The following is a 16,140-nucleotide window of genomic DNA, read 5'->3' as shown; positions in this document are numbered from 1 at the left end:
AAATGTTCTGCTTCAGTAAGAAGGAAAAATTAGATATGATTGAAAACTTGAGAAAATTGAACAGGTTGATAGTGTCAAAGAGACAGGCATACGACACCTGGGCATCAATTGGATTTATCTAGACACAGCCTTAGAACCACTGGTACAACAGACATGAACATACCTTAAGGACACATCACACTTCTTGCAATTGTTGGGTGAATAACAACTGACTGACCCAGATTTTATTCTGTTTTCACTTAATGTGAATAGCCTCTATGCCTCCATCCCCCACGGAGAAGTTATCAAGGTAATGGAATGGTTTCTATTGCAACATGAACATTTCAAAATTATTGAAGTCTTTGCTATTGAATGTATCAACCTGATCCTATACAATAACTACTTTAGATACAATGGCACTTTTTTTTGCAGAAATCAGGAACATCCATGGGCTCAGCCGTTACACTGACGTATGCCAACATTTTCATGTTCCATTTTGAAAAAAACATGCATCCTTAATACAGAGCCTTGGTCCTCCAGGATTATTTGTTGGAGGAAGTATGTATACAAAGCGCCTCATTACACGGATGGCGGTAGGGATTTACCGGTACCGGTAAAATACTGGTACCAGTAAATACTTACCGCCTTACTACGAGGTCCCTTTGCGGGTTAGGGGATTTAACGCCTGCTTTTTGCAGGCGTTAAAATCCAACCCGCTAAGGGACCTCGGAGCTAATTACGGCACCGTAAAATTGCGGTGCCGTAATTAGCGCCTTCCCCATTCCCATAGAGCCCTATGGGGCAGAAATGGGAATGGGGAAGGGCAATGGTGGAAGGGGGATTTACCGCCCCTCCAACCTTGGAATGGGCCGGTAAATCCCTTTTCCGCCAAGGCGGTGCCAGTATTTTACCGGCATGAGCCATGGCGCTAATAGCGCCATGGCTCACCGCCTACCGTGTAATGAGGCCCAAAGTCTTTGCAATCTGGAAAGGGACACAAAGTCTACATTTTCTTGATGTCAAGGATACCTACTCCGACATAATGCTGTCCGCTAGCATTTATAGAAAACCTAGTGGCATCAATAATACTCTACACTTTGGTAGCTTTCATCCATCTCACCTTAAGGTAAGTGGACATTATAGCCAGTTCTTGAGGCTCAAAATGATTGTTTCCAGCACTGAGGTACTATAAAGGGAATATGATGTTATGTCAGAAATATTCCTGAACCGTGGATACCCTCCTCATATCCTAGAGAAAGCCATTACTAGGGCAGAAACACACAGAAGACAGGATCTTATTAAACCAGGCCCTAAAAAAGAAAACATGCCCATGATTCATATACTAAAATATTCGGTGCAGAGCCACCAAGTGGCTAGAATTTTTGAGAAGAACTGAAACATGACTTGACCCGCTGTTACATAGGCTGTTCCCTGAACCTTCCATGATGTCCTTCAAAAAGGGAAGACATTTCAGGGACCCTTTAGTTCGAAAGAATCAGAAAATTGGCACAGAGAGTGTTGCACAAACCTAAAGTTGCCACTTTTCCTTGCTTAAACTGCCAACACTGCTCAAACTGTAGGGATACTTTAAAGAGGCAGTAAGTGAGCCATGACATTACATTCAGAAGAGGCAGCAAACAGTGGCAAGGGGATTCATGTGGGAATACAGACATGAAATTGGAGGTGCACATTACAAATGGAAATGTACATTCTTGCAGTAAGCACATGTTTAAAATGCTAAGAGTTCCGGGTAAACAGGTCAGCTGTCCGGTTTGCACTGTATACATACTAATCTAAACCAATCCATTAACAATCTTTCCCATTAATTTGGTAACCTGTCCTTAACAAAGCAGTGCAAAGCAGTCGCAGTTGACAGGTCGAAGTTAAAGTGCTTTTTCTACAATGGATTTAAAACATGCAGGCACAGTTTGCTGGCTGTGATTTCATTACGCAAACTGCGGGGAAAAATACACTGTTGAGAAGGCACTATTGTATGCTGCAGGAAGCAATTGTTGCAAATATCGTTGGAAAGTTATTCTCCAAAGGGAGAAATTCTGACCAGCTCGGGTGATGTGTGCACATCAGAAAAAGAGGCAGGTTTTGTTGAGTGACAGGGATAGACTTTAAAATGAAGAGACTCAAGGGGTGTGGGTCAGACTGACAGAGGCTTCCAGGCAGATGAAGAACAGCTGAGCAGAAGATGGGGGAGCGGTTATTCTGGCATAGAATTAGTGTCATCCCTGTGGGTTGTTGGAGGTCGCGACACTGCAACTGACACAGAGGGGTTTCCTGTGATAACAGCGCAGAAATCTCGCCCATGCTCAAAGTGAGTATATCTGTGATAAGTGAGGTGTACACATTGGTGAATGCATTTTCAGACAGAAAGAGAGATGTTTTTTTATGTAAAGAATTGAACACACAAATGATGTTCGGAGAAGTTACATGTTTTTGATATTAAGCGTGGCTCCTGCCAAGTTACACTCCCCAAGGTCGAAGTGGGTTAAACATATGTTATCTTGTTATTGAGCTGAGTTCATTGTGAAATTGTATTTCCTTGCTGTTTATTCTTGCTGACCCGTGTTCACACTGTTAACTGTATCACTTTTCAATGTTGCTGTTCATGATTGGTACGTTTATTTGTCAAGATAAATACACATGATAAAAGTCACTGCGTGTTTTGATACATTTTTTATGGTGTTTGGGTTGTGTCATTTGACTCATTGTAGGTTCTGTAGATAGACAGAGCATGAGTGCAGTGTTTCAGCTGTGCATGCTTACAGCGGATCAAATCTGCCAAAGGCAATAGTCCAGCCTCCCAAATAAGCGCTGGCAGTGTCAGGAGACACTGTCAAGATTTCGAGTGTACAAAGCCTGATAATGTGTGTTTAGAGTTGACCCTAATAGAATACAGGTGTTAGAGGGGAGTCTTGTTACACCATAGAGGGCATTATCATAACGCCATACCACTTTACCACCATAAGGGAGTACCACAAGATTAGGTATAACCTTCTAACATAATAGCTAACAGAACACAATCAAAGGAGATCACACCAGACACCCTAACATGGGTAAAAAAATAATGTTACACCATTATGCCAGAATGTGATGTATGCTCTAAGATGCCCATATGGGAAATACTGCGCGGGCCAAACTATATGCAAAGCGAAGTAGCAGTAGACGTAGCATAAGTCTAACATAAGAACAGCAAATGACAAATCTCCGGTCTACAAACATTTTAAAGAACAATGTCACTCAATCGCACAAATGAGATGTGTCATGCTAGAGATAGTACACCAATTCCCAGAGGGGGTGACTTACATAAGAAACTATCACAACATGAACTTTTTCCGATTCATCATCTTACCACTGTCTCCCCACTGGGTATGAATGAGGAGAACTATTTGGGCCCTTTCCTATATAACTCAGACACGTTGTGTATACCTCGATGTGTGCTTTTGAGACATTCTGCTTACATGGGTACACACTAACAGTATAGTTTTCTTCTTCTGTTTGTTTCACATCCGAGAAGTTGATTTCTATATACCTTCTCACTCTTTTTGAACAGCGAACATTGGTAGCATCAATGTGCTCAGTTAACATACATACATGGTAGTGATTGTATGGTTATTGCTCCATGATTGCCTTAATTTACTTCACATAACTGTTGTCTACCCTATCATGAGTTGATGGTCAATAGGGTCTTGTCATATACAAAACAGTTACGATATATGTTGAACTTAACACTTTCTCACTGAGTACTTGCGTATTAAGGCAGCGTAACAGAATGTATGCTCTGAGAGCAGATGTCGTTTGCTTCACTGCTCACCTATTGGCTAAACTAGCAGCCCATTAAGATTTTATGATCTCTGAGTGAGGGACATGCCTTTGCACAGATGTTAAACTAGTATTTCTCTGGGTTTGTCCACATACTTGTATATCTGCCCATGTCGGTCTGTACATGTAAACCCAATGCTTTGCTTAGGTTATACACCCGAATAGTAAGTGTCACAACACCATTATGTGTCATACTTGTGTTTGATTTGACCATAGGCATGATCATTCACCTATGTCAGATCAGTTTGATTTGATCGTGATTGCAATTTTGCATCTTAACTTAACTTGCAATCAGTCTGTTTAATCTGTGTTTTTGTAACCTATATCTTCATTTCATTACACTAAGGCTTTTTTCTTGCCTTATTACACGCACTTCTCTAGCCAGTCATTGAATATACATTCCATACGGGTGAAATCACCACAGATTGTTTCACTTTTATACCTCTAAGGGTGATCGGATCCTTCAATAAAGCTGTTCCATAGCTCTATTAGCCTTTAAAGGCCCCATTGTTTGTCCATTTAAGAGACAGTTACGTGTCCTACTCCCTCACCACACATTTCATTCACTTGTTTAATTTATTTTTCACATTACCTAAATACCATAAGTGAAGTGTCTTTATCATTTAATCATTTGTTCTGTACCACATTCTACTGTCAATAAATATCCATATCAGAGCACGGCTCATTTAGGATAACCGTGCCCAATACTATTGTTGTCTATATTTACTTGTTTTGCATCTCCGCTGCATGGCGCTATGACATCATCACGTTTTATGGCATGTCATAACAAATGGCGGCCATTTTGAATCTTAAATCAGAAGCTGCTTCAAATTTGACCGTGAACTGTTGTCCGTTGCAATACTGGCTCCAGTTTTCGTTTCTCCATTTTGTGAGTATCTAGTGTGACCTTACGCACAGCATAACATTAGACAATCTTTGTCCAGTGTGACAATACACATAGGGTATGTTGTATCCTTTTTTTTCTAACCATTTGTAGAGCAAACACATACTTTGTATTGCTGGTCCAGAATATTGACTCCCTTGCCTTTGGACCACATTTTGAGTACACCAAATAGGAAGTGAGTTCTCACATAACTCTCAGCCATGATGGCATTAGACCATACTGAGTGCTAGTCTCACCTGGTTTACACATTGGTTTATACCCTTAGATCACAGAACTTCGAGAAGTACCATGCTGTAGGATGTCCTATTTGTAGAGGTTTGTCTTTGTTGATGACATTACATGGATAAGGTCAGACCACTTACCTATATCTCTAGTATTTTAGGCAACCCAAAAACATCACCAATTTTCGAATATATTTACATACCTTCTCTTATTTCACTTCCCAGAAGTGGTGGAACCATTTCCATTGACTTTGCTCTTCTTGATTTTACCCATTGGTGCCGATTGGACCATGAAAGTATTGAGGAAAATTACCATGCTTACGGCACCCTCTTGAAACAGTTTTTGTTTAAACCTGTCTGAGATTATCTGATGTCTTATTCCAACACACTCATTTACATTTTTCTCTTGATTATTTTCAGACATGTGAATGAATTGCGTTGGGTTCTTTTTTTATTTAATTAATACACATACAGCAACAAGTTTTGTGTATTCAACATAACCAACACACAGTAAAATATCCTAATTAGAATACATACAAATTACAATTACATACATAGTACATACATAGTACAATTCATTCATTATTCTAAAATACCATTAAAATTTAGAGCATATTACATATTAAAAACTTTATTCTTTATTAAACTTCATTGTCATATTTTGAAGTACATTTTTGTAAGACTTTTTCTGTAAACAAGTCCTGTAATGTACAAGCACATTGAATATAGTATACTCATTTTAATACTCTATCCTTAAAAGCATTGAAAAGTCTTGGTTATCCAGCCCAAGATAGTGTGTAGGGGACTAGATTGTCTAGATTAGTTTATGTACACAGGTCTATGTGTGCAGTATAAAACCCAATTGTAAATGTATAGTACAAGGATGAATTCGCACCGGTCTGCATTTTAGGTTAATTTCTAAGAGATTTATCTATAGCGCCGGACTCAGACTGTTCATTTACATCTAATAAAGGTGACACTTAAGTCAATTTTGTGCCTTATGGCGATTTTTCTTTTTTTGTAGATTTTATGCTTGTTATTGTGCAAAGATCTTTCCTTTTCCTTAAAGGATATTGACAAGATCATGATTTCTACATAAACTATTCCAAATCCAGAGAACTAATCTTTTGTCTGAGAAGTAAAGCTTTCCTATGATTTAGTGAAAAAAACATGACACAGAGAGTGTGGGAAAATCACTACTATTTACAGAGTATGTGTGAAGACTGATTGGCCTAGAACATCAGTGTTTAAACTGTGGTCCTCCAGATGTTTTGGACTAGGACTATCACCACCCCTAACCACCATAGTAAATGGTAAGTGATCCTGAGAGTCCTAGTTCAAAACATCTGCAGACCCCTGTCCTAGAGACTTATTTTTGTCAGTACCATTTTGAATGAGATCGAAATTATTTAACACATTCCAAAACCATAGTGTTAACGATCGTAATACCCTCCTAGTCCTCAACAACTCTACTTGCTCCATCACCGAATATATCTTAAACCTGCTGCAATAATTCAACACCTACTCTCCTGCACCTTATGAACTTTACAACTACCTCACCATATCACTGATGATGTCTCACCTCAACACAAGATCAGACAAGACAGAGGATTCGTATTACAGAAACTTATTCTCAACCATGCCTCAGATGTTCTCTCACTCTCCAGAAGCTCACTGGATGACTCCCCAGGCCGGATTCTTATCTTCCTCCATTTCTGGGTACAAATCCTGACACAAAATGAACCTGCAAAACAAGGTGCAGATATAGCTGTCCTAGACAAGGCATCTCTGGGTGTATTCATGATTGGCACACCTTTCCCAAACTCCAATGAATCCCTCGTTGTCACCATGGATGTCATTTGAGGGTCGTCAGAGGTAACAGCTGCTACCCCTGAGTGCCTTTTGGCTACCCCTGGACCTGTCTTTGCCACTGCTGGGTCAGAAAGAGGGCACAAGGGTAGTGCCATGGTGGAAAATAAAAACACAGCCGTGTTTACTTTGAGCTTAGAGCCCTTTGGGTAAAACGCATGCAGTGGATGGGATGCAGAATAACTCTGACACCAAATAATCAAACCAACTCAGGAAGATGGCAAAGTTTGCTGTTTTATTATCAATTGCCTAAAACAGGGAGTTACAACAGACATCAACGGACATTCGCTCAAGTTCTCACCTAACAAACCTAAAAAAAAAACACATTTATATACAAAAAATGTGTCATAAGTGACGTCACACTACGTGGCAAATGAGAAAAACCTATGAGGGGTTGTGATATGTTCAACGGGAACATATAAGTATACTTTCCAGAAGGGGTGAGGTTGTGATTGGATATCTACTGTCAGATGGACAATTTATGACTACCTCCAAAGCATGTCATCTTCAACACTATTAAGTACACGGTATACCATTGGCTCTCAAACTATAAAGCCCTTCACTATATGCCCCGCTACAATTGGTTGTCATGCTTGTGCCATGTCTGGAACATTCGGTTCACTTAGCAGCATGTAAACTCATACCCAGGTTCTAGGAGGTGGACTTGACTTTACCTCCCCACCCAATTAGCCCAACATCTCTCATCACCCATGCCTTCTGCCATGAGGATTGTCTTTGAACTTAACCTTGCATTGTATTCTTGTCTCTGGGAATATAAGGGAATGCAGGCACGCACTATCGTAGTTCTTGAACTCAATGCCCATCTCTATTTTCATCTTTGGCTCACGTGACCGAAGACCACGATTCAGACCATTTTGCGGCATTTAAATATCTTAGATGAATAAAACTTGCCATGCATGGTGTTTTTTCTTTGCACCTTAACAAGGAATGATTCAGCTTCTCACGTTCACTGTCTTTGAGAATATATGACCGGCCTTGGCATGCTTCAAATTTGGTATCAGGCCAGACAGCCTTGCCACTTATGCCCACGATTTCAGCTAGTTCTTGCTGCGACACAGCTCTCAGCCTTTCCTCTCCATGGGTCTGGGCTTACTAAATTCATGACACTAATGTACAGTTTCTATACAATGGCGGCTTTGCCTGCAGTCTATTCACTACTCATAGCCAGCTTCTAAGATTACTTAATCTACTTGTGTCGCTGCATCTGTACAGTTATTGAATGGCTTGCATTTTTTGCAGTGCGTCATACACATGCAATCATCATTTTGTGTATGAAAGTTTACTTGATTCATAACTTCATCATTGGTTTCTATAGGGTCCAGGCATTTGCTTCAGTCAGTCTTCTTAGGGCATCACGGTCATCTCTTGTGATGTCACCAGCTCCTCTTTCACTCTTTTTCATATTCCTTCAGGTAGTTCCTCTCTCAGATTATTGTCTCTTCAGGAATACTTCTGATATGCTTTTCTCAGAAGGTATCTTCTTTCGAATATACTCAGCTGAATTGGCACACATGCAGGTGTCAAGCATGGCACGATCTCAGGTTCCCAACATACCGGAAGTAGTGGGCGGGACTTCCTGCAGAGGCATTTACCTGCTCCTCTACACCTTTCTGGAATTTTAGTGGAATTGTAGTGACCACAAAACAGCAGAAACAGGCAAGATTTGTGCATGCTTTGCACAATTTATATATGAGGGTGCTTAGTTGAAAATGCACAACTGGCACACCATACTTGTGCATATGGAGAGCAAGGTGGTAGTGTGATAAACATTGATGTATTTGTGCCGTGTAACTTTTTTTGCCCAATGTTTTGTTTGCCTAACACAATGCTGGAACATAATGCCCATGCACCGAAAGAAGCATGGATTTAATCAGGTGTACCCTATGATCACGAGGTCACCTTCCTTATTCCCTTTTGAAATGATCACAAACAGCTTATGTGCTATTCGGTTTATTTTAGTGCTCTGTCATTTACTCAATGGCAATACATGAGTTAATTTTACATCGATAAATAATTTGTAATTATCTCTGCAAATTACATGTACAAGATTACAATATTATTATTATTTTTTTTTTGGGGGGGTGCTATTTGGCATGTATGATATTTCTGAAAATGTCCCACTTTGGAGACAGCCTATAGCTCCGTAGTGCTTTGCCACAAAGCCTTTAGTTCACTGTAAAAGGAATGCAGTGCAATGACAGAAAATGTGAATGCAACAGTCAATTTGAAAGGTACTTTACTCTAGTCTTATAGCATGCAGCAGTATCTGTAAGCCTGGTTGTTGTAGTTGGAGTTTGACAAGTACTTGTCAATGTTGTTTTCTTCAACTCTGTAAGAGGTAAAACAAGGCCATGTTTGTCAGTTGCTTTAAGTAGAGTCAGATAAAGTTGTGCTTTTAGGTAAGAGTGGTAATTAGGTTATGATGGAGACACCTGCAAACGTGAAGACGTATTTTACATAATCGCTATATCAGCCACATTAAGCAATTTCTAGCATTGCTGGGGCATTTGGGGCTGCACTTAAGATTTGATTGCCTCACCTTAACATATGAGGCTGTTACTTATACATTGTAACCATAAGTGGTATGTGAGACATGAATTGGCATTGCAGCAAATTACTGGGGGCATTTAAGGGTGCATTTGGCATATAATAGCAGCATCTGGATATGTAAGGTTAACCCTTACATACGATGACAGTAATGTGAATATGGAGTACTAACTGTAATTACATGGCAGTACTGGCACATTTGAATCTGCACTTAGCATATGAAAGAGAAAGCAGTAGTAACCAGTGATAATATTGCCAGAAAAATAAGTAATATTCAGTGGTGAATATTCAACGAAATACTAACATATCTGAAAATAATTTCATCGACAATGCAATCATATATATGTATGCCCAATATTTAAAAGTTCTTATAATTATGTGATTACTATTACTGTAGTTCCAATTTTCAACCACTAAAGGCCATTGAGTATGTTTGATATAATGTAGTTCCCTTTTCATTCGTTTCCGGTTTCACACCCAACTATTTTCAATCGTCAGTGTTTCCGGAGGCTGTTCCAGGTGCAGATGCTCCCAATGATGAAGGCCTTGGGTTTTTTTTGTGGAACTTGGATTGTTTGCACTTTTTGGAATATTTATTTCCAGGATTCTTTGGTTTTTAAGAATATTTGTTAAGGGACAACGCTGGTTTCTTTTAGGATTACTTTTTGAAACTTGGATTTTTTTCACAATTTCTGATGTTTTTGTTCTTGGATTCTTAGGATTTTGGAATGCGTTTGCTGGACAATGTTTTTGGATCGCAGGATTAATGTTTGAACTTGGATTTCGTTCATATTTTTTGATGTTTTTTTCCTTGGATTCTTTGGATTTGGGAATGCTTTCTCTGGATGCTTTCTTTTGATCCCTGTATTACTTTTGGAAGGTTGGATTATTTCACATCATCAGATGTTTTTTCCTCAGATTCTCTGGTTTTGGAAATGTTTTTTCAGTACACTGTATTTGGATAATTGAACTACATGTTGGAACCTGAATTTTATCACATTGTCGGATGGTTTTATTATTGGATTCATTGGATTTTGGAATGCTTTAACTGGATAGTTTGCTTGGATCGATGGATTACTTTTGGGAACTTGGATGCCCATTTATTTTGGATCAATTTTACAGGATATGGTTCTTGGATTGGTGGATTTCCTTTTGAAAATCGAATTAAAACATAACTTTTCAAAATGGTGCAACGCATGGACTTATATTTACAACATGAACATTGGTAAGTTTAATATTTTATTATTTTATCCTTAGCCAGTGTGTTTGCTGAATTTTGTATCGGCTATTAACCGGCAAGTTTTAATATTTTAAGTTAAACGCAATACTCTGCAATGTGAAATGGGATTTTTGTATGTATTAGTTTAAATATAGTTCCATTTCTGGTATCCCCTTCTGGCAGAGCTTTTAATTCCGATATTTTCTTTAGAATTTCTAATTGGGATGCCTTTTGCAAATGGATGTGTTATGTCTCATGAAGAACAATAGCATTGGTAAACATGATTCAGGTTCCTTCCGTGCTGATGGCAGAAGTATTTATTTATTCAACAATGTAATTACCTACTCCATTGTTTGAATATGGACGCTCTGAAAATGTTACCTCTGTTTTTTCCCTGTTACTTTTTTATTTTCTGTATTTTCAGAAGAATGAAATTACATATAACCAAAGCAGCACCTGAACATATGACCGTGTAACCAAACATAGCAGAATGTATATGGTATTGGGTTCATTGCTATGAATTATGAGGATATACTTGACACTTGACACATGATGCAGCATCTGGATTCTAGTCTGTCCCATACACAGGCTAACTATGCACGGTATATGAGACATGAACTGACAGCAAATGGCTACCCTGGGTATTGCAGACCAGGCATATGATGGCATCACCTGGACATGTGAGAGTGTCCCCTAAACATTATCCCTACACCTAGCATGTGAGGCTATAACTGGCATCTAATGGCCATATCTGCATATAAGAGACTATACTCTGCATAGCAAGGTAGCATATTCGAATGTGGGGCTTCATTTAGCATATAATGAATATACCTGGTGCATGAGGCGGTAACTGTTGTAAGATGGCAGTAACGGGCATATAAGACTGTACCGTTATCATATAGTGCCCCTGGCCTAAGCTATTTATGCTTTATCTAGCCCTGGCACCTCAAGTCTGTACATGGTTAAAATATGGTTAGCAATTTAAAAAGTCTTTCATCCCAATCCTTCATGTAATGTAATCAGGGGTAAAGGTGGTGTGATACCACAAACGGAGGAAACCGTGGGTGCATGGTGTCACTTCCGCTAGCCCTGGCAGTTTGTGAATTGACATCCCTGATTGTCACCCTCCCATTTATCAACTCCCATGCTTTAGTCCACATGACAGTTTACCGCTCTCCAGGCAATGACTCCAATTTCATTTAGGTCTTTTTGGATCTCAGAATTTTTTCGAAAGTGTAAATGTATTCTTGTCACAGGAGACTATAACTGGACTGAGAGCTACACAAACTCATTTGTCTCATCTTCCGTGACCGACCTGCATGCTATCTGTCTCTACCAACATATGAAGGGCCCTGCTCATTACAATGGCCATACCCTCAACCATCTCATTTTATCTGTTCAAAACATTCCCTCTCCCACTGCCTCACCTTTATGATGGTCTGACCCTTCCCTTATCACATGACACTGCCCTTCAGCCCCTCACTCCCTTACAGGCCCTAAATCACTTCGAAAACTAATCAGGCCCATGGACCTAATTACAAGTTTGGTGTTAGTTCAGCAGTAAATCTGCTGAAATACCACCAAACAGATTTACCGTTACTGCCAATTGGTCTGGTGGAATTACCGCTGGATTGCAAGTGGTGGTATGCAGTTTTAGTCCCCATTTATTGGAGTCATCGGCCTCCATGGGGATTATAGCAGAATTACCACTGGCTGTAATTCCACCTGTGGTACTTGCACCAATTCTGCAGATTTCTGGGCGGTACGGTTGTGGATTTTCCTCCATTTCACTGCCAAAGTTGTAGTATGTTGGTGCGGTAATGCAGGGGTAATGCAGTGGTAACAGAGTTACCACTGCATTACAACCGTTTTTACCCACACCACCATACTTGTAATGAGGCCCCATGTCTAAACTTTTGACTCTGTCGTCAGCACCTAATGCCATTTTCTGCTACAAGCCAACAATTCCTAATTTCCTCTTCGTCACTTAAATGCCGCTATCATTAACATACTGGATCAGATCACTCCTATGTAAAGACCCCCAACACAACCTGAGTCTAGCAGGTAATGCTTTACTACAAAATTGCCTAACTTGAAATGTGAGCTCTGCAAAAAAGAATCAGGGAAGCCAAGAATACCAAGAATGCCAACCTCTTGAACTTATTGACAAGTCCCTTAAGAAGCCCGAATAGGTCTTCAAGAAAGATGCACATTTGAAATCAGCACTAGGTCATTGCCTGGAAATCCACTCCATCACTACAATACTGCATTGAAATTCTGAACTTTCTCTTATCTAAAATCTGCAACTTAAAGGCCCAAATCACATATATCCTCACACAGTTAGACACAGTGATAGGTTCAGTGCCTTGCTTATGATGTTTTCTTTTTTGCCTACCTCCACTAAATCCGTCCTCACTAACATCGTCAATTGAAAACACTACGGCTCTTGGTCAGATGGCTGTTATCCTCACCTCTTCATGGACATCAGTTGTTCTCTCGATACCATCCATTTCACATCTATGCAACCTCAGTTTCACTCACAGAACATCTAGGAGTACCTGAAACTATCCTGCATTAATCCCAGACTTACGAATCCTACACTTGTCCCGAAATATCCTGCCAGTTGCAGACCTGTTGCTGGCTTTCCTTTCCTAGTGAAGGTCATTGAGTCAATTTTGCATTTGGGTTTATATATCATGAACCTAGTTAGGAAGAACCGGAGCACTGTACAAGTCAATTTGGCTTAACATTCTCACTTCAACGTATACCAATCCTTGACACAATGCAGTCCAGCTTCTATACCAGACATGCTGAAAGATCCATTATCTCTGTGGTTGATGGTCTTTGTCACTCAATTGATTCAAATGGCTGGACACTCCTGGCCCTTTCTCATTGCACGGCCGCATGGAACACCAGACCACCAAATCCTCATTAAATTGCTTTCCTTGCAAGCAGGTGCACCTTCAGATTGAAAGTGGCTTAAATTATTTTCCCACCAGAAGATCCTCTAACGTTTTCCTAAACCCACTTGCCATTTCACCCATTCCATCTACTTATGTAGCCCCTCAATGCTCTTATCTTATCACCCACTCTCTTGAACATGTATATATATGGAAGCCTTGGATACACTTCTCAATTCTGCTGACATGGGTACCTACATTTACGTCGAAGAAACACAAATTTGTATAGGCATCCCTGGAAACGGCTCTTCCCAGCCAAATCACATAAGCAGCATCCTGAACAATGTCCAATCCTGGATGAAGAGCGACACGCTCTCCCTGAACAAGTGCAAACTAGAATATCTCACTCTTAAGTTCTCACAAACTCCTCTATTCCCCAATGCCTCCTCCCAAAATCTGATACTCTGGGAGCATAGCATTTTTGACATCTCAAAACACAAACGTATGGGAGCTACTCGCAATCCCCCTCTTTTGTTGAAGGCACACATCAACTCAACTCCCTCCTCTGCACATTTCACCCTACAATTCGTCTGAAACAAAGAAAACGTGTATCTCAATTTCACATTTCTGATTTGTGACACAATCACTCATCACCTCGAAATTGGAGCATTGCAATGCCTTACTCGAAGGAGTCAATTCAGCCCATCTCAAAAAAGCTGCAAATTCTTCACAACTCAAAGCCAGACTCACTTCCAATACCAACCGGTGCAATCACATCCACCCCACATTGCATGCTCTCCATTGACTTCCTGTCCAACATAGATGCGCATTTAAATCCTTCACCCTGATTCAGAATTCCGTTTACAGAAGCACTTCTGACTGCATCCCCAACCTATTTTCTTCACGCAAACCATCCAGACTCTGATGTGTCTACAGCAAAAACCTGCTTGACTCTCCTTTTCAAATCATCTGCTTAGGGAGGAAGAGGATTAGCTGCTCTCTGCACCCACTTCTGGAAATCTCTGCCTCAATATCTCCATGACAATCCTAACGTTTACCAATTCCGATGCAACTTGAAGAGCGGGCTCTTCCCCAAGCCCTCTAAGACGTTACTGCTATCGCTAGACCTTGTTGTGCGCTGTGAGAGTTCATTGCCATTCATGCACTCTACAAATTACCTAAATAAATAAATAAAATAAATATAAAAGCACTTCTAAAAGACTCACGAGCATAGTTCCTCCAGACAAGAATAGCGCAAATATTTTACAAAAGCCATTTCTGGGCACTGCCTTTAGGACTTACATTGAGCAAGCCCATTCCGATGTGTCAGTATGGAAATACGCATTAATCCCCCCTAGAAGCAAAGCACAGGGTACACTGCCCTGCCCCTTGCACATGCAGAGCCATAGTCTTCGCTCACCTTAATCCAAGTGGTGATGAAAGAACACACAAGATTGGGGCATTACAAATAATTTACAGGAAGTGTCCATGAAACAGCTGGATGCATGTGACAAGTGTGATTGCATTCTCTCAGTTCACACCTGAATGAAGACAGGGAATATATTCATTTCAGCCCTGGATAAGCCACGGGTCAAGGGAATGAGTGGACATTCTCTGACTGATACCGCTCACATGATGAACTACTCATCTGACAGTGCCCCGATCAGCAGTCAAGAATCAGAACACCTTCATCAGTAGGCAATTCTCCACATGGATGGCTTTAAACACGAAGCCCACCCGCGGGTGGATTTGGGGGCTCATTACTGTGTCTGATTGGCATCTTTCTTTTTAGTGTCATTGGCTCCAGATTCGTAGCTACCTTGCAAGGTGGCCTTTTTTGATCGTTCTCTTTTTCACACATCTGCAGAATAGGGCGGTGACATAAAAAGGCTTCTGCTCTGCACTAGTGCACCAATGACTACTGAATGAAGCACCTACTCAGCCCCACACTACTACTATACCAGCTGTGGTTTCAATCATAAAGCTGAAACAGACACAGCTTGACAGGCATTCCTTATTTGCCTTTTTGGTAGCGCAGGCCGAGGGCATGCTATACCCTTCAGGAAGATTGTGAGATAGCAAAGAATCATCCAAACAAAAATAATAATGGAGTAGCAAAACAAAAGGATGTCCAACAAAGGTTCTCATCATCATCATCTGACATTTGTATTGGTCAGAGAGGTATAGAATGTGCGTGTGCCTTTTAGCCAGTACGAAGGAAGGTAGGGGTGGCCAGGTCCCTGCTAGACACCCATGTCGAGCTGGCATCTGGTTGCGTGCTGAAAGATAATCATGTGAAGAGTGTCTGAGAGTAGGGGGAACATTACATCTGCAGCTAGACTGAAATTATATCATGGGGGATTGTTGCATTCTTATGGCACAGGTGTTGCGGAATGTGCCTTAGATTAGTGCATGGTAGCAGATATGTGCAGTGGGATGGCCAGGCCTTCAGCTAGTTTCCATGAGCATGTAGTGTGATACATACCCGTGTGTTCTGGCTGGTTTCTTTGTTGCGTAGATGCAGCTGAGTTTGGAAGGGTGAATTCAAAACGTGGCTAAATTCTATCCATTGGCTATAAGTGCACCTCTAAAAATGGACCTCGTAACAGAATATTGGCTGAACTTTATAATGCACCTAGGTTCGAA

The sequence above is a fragment of the Ambystoma mexicanum genome, chromosome 6q (genome assembly GCF_040938575.1).
Source record: "Ambystoma mexicanum isolate Mex_15411 chromosome 6q, UKY_AmexF1_1, whole genome shotgun sequence".
Lineage (NCBI taxonomy): Eukaryota > Metazoa > Chordata > Amphibia > Caudata > Ambystomatidae > Ambystoma > Ambystoma mexicanum.
This window is presented reverse-complemented; position numbering follows the sequence as displayed.